Raw genomic sequence first — 7,406 nt, 5'->3', positions numbered from 1 at the left:
CTGGGAGCCCGGCCTTTTCATGCCTTTCAAGACAAATCCACTCCAAAAGGAAGGGTTAAATTAAAACCAGACAGCCCTGCTATGCTCAAAATGGGAGCCTGGCTGCAGGAAAGAGGTCTGAAGAGCTCGGGTTGAGTAGCCACACACGTAACATAGAGAGAGGTCTTTTGAACACAAAGCATGGCTTAATGGAGAATGTTCCATCCTGGTGCTTCAGGCAAAACCACTTCCCACCCTGCAGGAGCAGGTGCCCCTGACCTGTGGTGCTGCTGGGGAGAGGCAAAAACACTCCTGTCTTGCTCCAGCCCCTCTGCCCTTCCACACCCCACCTACCTGTGCCTACACCTGGCACCCAACCCTGCTTCCCACCACCCTGCAGGCTGTGGAAAATCCATCCAGGAGCAGGGATGCTGTGATTTTATAAAATTCAGCTCAGCTGGCACGAGATAAAGGCAGTGGTGGGAACCCCCTGAGTACCAGGTTGGGTCTGCACCAGAGGCTTCTCCTGGCATGTCAGCATTGCCACACAGAATGGGGAGCTGGGCTCCCTGTGGATCCCTTCCAGATGGGATATCCAGTGATTCCATGGATATTTTAGTGTTGGAAACCCTCTGCTCTGCCCTGGCACCAGGAGGGTGTGGTGGATGGGATTTGAGGTGAAGTGCTGCCTGAAACTGCCTGAAACAAACCCTGAGGTTGTCCCAGGGCTGAGAGAGGGTGGGAGGGGAAAGGAGCATCAAAGAGGGGTTTAACTCCTAACCAGGAGAATATTCAGAGTTTTCCAAGAATCAGAACTCCCCCTTGGCTTTTGCTGCCTCAGAAATGTGTCATCCCATGGACTGGCCCTGTCCTTCATCTGTGCTGAGAGGAAGAGGAGGCAGAGTGAGAAACAGAGAAGAAATCAGCCTGTTATTCTATCCCCAGACAAGAAACACTCAGGTCAAAAGCTGGGTCTGTGTTATTCTCACAGAATCACTGAATCTCCCCATGAACAGCACAATAATTTCAGGGCTGTAGTTCCAGGTGAAAAGCACAGGGGATGGAAGGGTGGCTGATGCCACATTAAGAAGGTGTTGAGACAGGAAGGCATTTTTGAGGTTTGTATCACTACCAATAACTGCAAGAATCTCAGGGATAAAAAGAGGTTTGGCATCACTGAGGGGCAAAATGAAACTTAAAGTGTAAAACCAGACTGCAGCTTCCTTACACACCTCCCAAACCCAACTGTGTGTGCATGAGCTCAGGGGTTCTATTCCTAGACCCAAAATTTTATCTCTGTGCCAAAAATTGGCCTCATTAGCTGGAAATCCTGAGCATTTTCTGAAGGCAGGGAACTTGCAGAAAGAGAATGAAAGTGTTAGCATTGGCAGGTTTGGTCTAAACACTTCCATAAAATAGTGATTCTTATTAACCAAGACCTTTTTAATTCTCTAATATTTGTTTTCAACTTCAGCAGGGTCATCTGGATTGTTCCAAAACACAGCAAGATTATTCCTTCTTCTTTGTTTCTTTCTTTTCTTTTTTTTTGTTGTTTTTTTTTGGGGGGGGGGATGAGTCAGAAATTGGGAGGGAGGCTTAGAAGTTTCCCTGGGACCTGCTTTCAATTAGTCTCCTCTTCATTTGGTTGCATCTCAATTCCTCCTCGTGGTGTGCCCAACCCATGGGCACTGCTGGCTCCCTCGAGGCCGAGGTGATTATTTCACCCAACGCCATCTGTACTTTGGGATCTGGGCTAATCCTCTGCTCTCTAAAAAAATCCATTCTTGCTCCTCTAGTCCCTGCTTTGTTGTTGCCTTTAGCACATTAATGCTCATTGGTGCTCTTTCATTCCAGCTGTGTAACAAGCATCTGCACAACCCAACATTTTGAGTCACTTTTCTGCATTAATGGCTCGGGACCTCCCTTGTTTCCCCAATTTCGTGATGTCTGAACCGTGTACGTCCTTGCTTTTAACCTCTGGGGCAGGATAATCCTCCTTTTCCCTTTCTTATCCATTCAACCTTGATTTTATTCCCATTGTCTCCCTACTTTTCTTTGTGGTTTTCCTTGTGAAAACCTCATATCCCTTTCCCACTTGGAGAAACACTGAATATACAACCCCCAAGTGTGAGCTCAGGCTGGAGGAAGTGAGAAGTAACTGAAGTAAAAACCAGCAGAGCACAGAAACCAAAATGACTCAAATACTTTGATTTTCTTTCCAATTCCACTCTTCGCTTTCCAGCCTTAAAGTGTCTCGTTTTGAAGCCTTAAAACCAAAAAAGCAGACAAATGATGCACTCTGAGGTCAGAGGGAGCTGTTATGACCATCCAGGCTGACCTCCTGTATCAGACACGGAGAAAACATCCAACCTTGGCAGCCTGTGGAACAAAAACCCCACTTTTCTAAGTCTTTAAATTTATAGTTTGAATCACAGTGTATGCAGAGGAAATAAGTGTTTATAAACAGGGTGAAGGAGCAGCTTTCTCTCATCCCCAGATCTCTATCACGGCCCTCAGCTCCGTGTTTATATTTTATATTTTGAGCAGCTCCCCTGAAAATTATCTCCAAACCACACTCAGCCCCTGTAAACACGATTCAGCCTCCAGTTAAAAGGTCATTTCTACTGGAGAGTGGATTTTATAAATCACTTAGGACTGGTTTTTAAACCCCCTGGTTTAAACACACAAATGGTTGTCTCACCTGAGGCACACAAATGTCACGACTCAGGTGTGTGTCACAGGGATGGGCCCAAACCCAGGTACTTTGTCCAAAGAAAAGGAGTTGTCCTTGGTTGAAAGATAATTAAACCTTTTCATGTTTACTCCAAACAGATTGCAAAACTAGTCGGACCTAGTTTACAAAAAAAAAAAAGAAAAAGATAACCTTTTTTGATGATCAAAGGGAGAGATTGGTTCCATTACTTGCATTAGTCAGAGTTGCCTGTGCTGTGGCCTTCAGAATAAAGGCAGAAATGTACTTTAGAAAGATCTGAGTAACACACTTTACTCGAAACATTTTTGTATTATATGGCTTCTTGACTGTTTCAGCTTACTCTGTATCTGTGCACTTTATTTTAAGCACTCCAGAAGTGGATGACAGGTCTGGGAGGGGAGGGAGGAAAAGAAAAAGAAAAATAAGGACAGAATCCAGTCGGCATCTCACAAATGCATCTTCAAATAACGCTTTAAAACTGGAAATTACCTTCTGAAATGGGATTTTGTCCCTTTCCAAGGGTGAGGTATTCAAATGGAAGGGAATATTGCTTAATGTTAAAAACACTCACTCACATTTGTCAGTATAATTTTTAAAGGGAAGTATTAAAATGCTCTAAGTCATCTGAAACAAGTGGTGATGCAGGTGGGTTACAAATTAGTGAGGTAACATTTCCATGATTTAAAAACAAACCCCATTTATTTAGTTCTGCAATGTTTGATTCAGCCCAGCTATTCCTTGCTCTTTCTGATATTTTATTTTAACATGATTTCCTGCTCAAACAAAAGTGAGCCTTGTACATCCCTCTCCAACTCTCCTTTTCCCCCTTACTGTGGTTTTAACAGAGCAATCAAATCCAGTCAAATGAGTTGGACAATTATCAGCCTCAAACATACATTTTGCCCCAAATATTTCATAATTAAGTGGCTGGAGAGAAGGCAGCAACTCCATTGTTTCAGTGTGAGCCTGAAAATCACTGTGGTGACTTTGGCATTTGTTTTTTAGACCAGAAAGGTGAAGGAAAATTGCCCAGACTTAAAAACACGCTGATTTCTCGCTGGGGAAATACACAAATTTGATATTTTTAGGTGTTGATTTAGCTTCCACCCATCTGTTATTTTTCATAATGAGTTATGGGGCTTCTTAGTCCATAAATTCATTTTCTGCTCTTCAAAGCTGGTATTAGAAACACTCAATTCAATGTAATCACCAGATTCAGCAGTGCAAAGAAAATCTTAGTTTTTTGCCCAAATTTTGGGTGTTTTTTTGACTTTGGAGGGGATCAAGACTTGGAATTCAGCAGCCCAAAGGAGTCTTGGCAAAGGAGTTTGCCATTTGTTGTGGTGGATGGAAAATTAAACCTGCAAGTCCAACAGGTCAAGTAAAATAAGCTTGGAGAGAGTGGGAAACAAACAGATCATAGAAAATGTCCTCAAAATAGGGGGGATTTTAGAATTTTATAAGCCTGTGCATTTTCTTGTATAAAAGAGGTGTCTATAATACATATAGAACATAAATAATAATCATAAAATAACATAAAATGTGTGTGCCTGCTTGTCGGTGCATTTCTGCCCAGCCGAGATCAGTCCTTGAGCCTCCAAATAAGTACAAAAAGAAAAAAAAAAAAGAGAATTTTCCAGTTTGTATCCTCTGGCAAATGCAACACACATTAAATTCATTTAGCCTAGTGCATTTTTAATAGGCATTATTCATCTATTACCTTAATGAGCTTGTGGTGAAAGCATATTGCCTCCCAATTTTAACAAAAGCAGTCTAATACTGCTGCAGCTTTTTCCCCTTTTGCCTTCTAAGGCAGCAACACGGAGGGGGGAAGAAAAAAAGCCATAGAGACAGATAAGGTTTTTATTCTGTGTCACAACACTACATTAAGAATAAAACCTTCCACTTAAACACTTAAATGAAAACATCGAGAAACTAATTTACCATTTGTAACCACATGATTTAAGTAGGAGCAGCTTTAATTTTCTTCCCATTTTCCTCATATTCAATGTGAGCCCACATTAGATTTCACTGGCTCAAATCACAACACTTAAAGCCACTTTCATTTTCTTTTTGATTAAATAATTGAAATTCCTGTCACTGCCTGCACTTTACTAGCACACAAATTTTCTGTGTAAAGATAAATACTCTTTTTTTTTTTTTTCTCCTCTCACTGGCTGTAGGGTTTGGGGGTTGTTTTTGTTGTTTTTTTTTTTTTGGCTTTTTTTTTTTTCCAGTTTAATCTTAAAAGCAGGCAAGGTTTAGTTTATTGATGGTTCCATAAAATGGATCACTACTCCATTCACCTATTTCGTGGAATTACACCGCTCCCATTAAGTGATTGTTTGGAGAAATTATGGAAAGCCATCTTGGCTAATTTAGCTGTCAGCCTTGGGAGGTTATTGCCATCCAACCCTAAAAGGCCAGGAAACCTGGTTCCTCCTGCTCTGCTCCCTTTCCACACACACACACATCCATCAGTTCCTGGAGCCCGGATTTTTAGGGAAGGGTTTGTTTCACAAGTTGATTAACTAATTTTATTAACTGATTTTATTAACTAATAAGTTGCTCCCACCAAATTCAGGACTCTTCCCCTGGATGTGCAGCATCCCTGGGGTGGGAGGGAAAGATTCCAGAACTCCACAAATTCTGGGATCTGTTTTCAGTTTTGGGCTGTGGAGGGACTGACCCTGCACAGGGTGTTTGGGTCTGCTCAGGGACAGGTTAACTCTGGGTGAAAGGGTTTAATTTTGGGCTTCAGGTTCTCATATTTATATTTATTTATATATATAATATATATATTTATATATATTATCTATAGTCTGTGCTTCAATTCCTTATATATATCATGCATTTATATATATTATATACAGTCTGTGATTCAGTTCCTTACATAGGAAGCATATACATATATATATATGTATAATGTATATATTATATATAGTCTTTGGGCTTCAGTTCCTTATATATCAAGCATTTATATGTATTTTTATATATTATATATAGTCTGGGCTTCAGTTCCTTATATATCAAGCATATATATTTTTTCATACATTATATAAAGTCTGTGCTTCAATTCCTTATATATGAAGCATTTATATATATTAATATATATTATCTATAGTCTGTGCCTCAGTTCCTTATATATATGATGCATTTATATGTATTATATACAGTCTGTGCTTCAGTTCCTTACACAGGAAATGTATATATGTGTTATATTGTATATAGTCTTTGGGCTTCATTTCCTTATATATCAAGCATTTCTATATATTTTTATATATTATATACAGTCTGGGCTTCAATTCCTTATATATGAAGCATTTATATATATATATATATATAGTCTGGGTTTCAGTTCTTTATATAGAAGCATATATATATATAAAATGTAAGTATTATATATAGTCTCTGCTTCAGTTCCTTGTACATGAAGCATATATATATTTTCATACATTATATAAAGTCTGTGGCTTCAATTCCTTATATATGAAGCATTTATATATTTTTATATATATTATAAATAGTCTGTGCTTCCATCCCTTACATAAGAAGCACTTATATATATATTTATATACATTATCTATAGCCTGTGCTTCAGTTCCTCTGGGAGTTTGGGTTTGGTGCTGCTCATCTCATCCCCCCACCAAAGCACTGACGGCCTTGAGGTTTGTGCAGAGTTCTTTGAGAAGAGTTTGTGACCTTCAAAAGGTGTTTCCAGGTTTTTTCTAAGTGTATCTGCTGAGCTCTTGGAAGGTGTTGCCCTTGGATCCCGGGCTGGTCAAGCTCGTCTCAGTCATCAGCAGCAAAAAAAACAAAGGTAACTTTAATTTTCATATAAGAGGAGTCCATTCCACACAATTTAGAAGCCTTCCTGACAGTGTTGACTGTGCATTTTCTGATTTAAAAAAAAAACCAAATAAATAAATCTAGGAACAAACCCAAACTCCCAGAGGAAAATCAGCCACGTGAGCCGGGGCCAGAAGTTAAGGACCTTCCTGTGAACAAAGCAATGCACCAGGTCAGCCCAGGCTTTCTGTGCTGAAAGGAGCTCCAAGGAGCAGAGGGAAACCCAGCTTTGTGACTGCCCCATCCCTTCCCCTCTACCCATTCACCCCAGAGCACATTGTGAGCACAGAATAACTGGGCACGTCAGCCTCAATTAGGCAACTGCTAATAAAGCAGATGCTGCTATTGTGGGCACCAAGTGTGGGTGCAGGAAGGCCCCCAGCACAGCCCAGGCTGAGCAGATATGATGCTAATTGAACTCTTGCTGGCAATTTTTCACCCCTAAATGAACAAGAAAGAGAGGAACCTTGGAGTCTCATCTGTTCAGGGAAATGTTTTCAAGCCCAGCAAAATGAGCAACTTAATCCACGGGGATGTTTGGCAGGAGGGGCTCCTCAGCAGAAAGCAACACCCCAAAACCCTGAGAGGGTGAGGGTGGGTTGTGCCCTGTTCCCTCCACAGCAGCAGGGCTCAGGGACTTGGTTATTTTGTTTAATCTTAAAGAAACTGAGGGTTTCTGCAGTTTTTTCTTGCCCAGAGGCTGGAGATCCAACGTGAGGCAACAGGAAGGTTTTCCAGGCTGCTTCCAAGGCAGCTTCAAGGAGGCTCTGACAGCACAAATGTTTCAAAGAAGGACTTAATTAGCCCCTGGGCACCTGAATTTAAACCCACTCTTCTCCTGCCCCTTTACTGCTAAACCCACATC

Source organism: Pseudopipra pipra, chromosome 23 (genome assembly GCF_036250125.1).
Source record: "Pseudopipra pipra isolate bDixPip1 chromosome 23, bDixPip1.hap1, whole genome shotgun sequence".
Taxonomy (NCBI): Eukaryota; Metazoa; Chordata; class Aves; order Passeriformes; family Pipridae; genus Pseudopipra; species Pseudopipra pipra.
Note: the sequence above shows the minus strand (reverse complement) of the source record.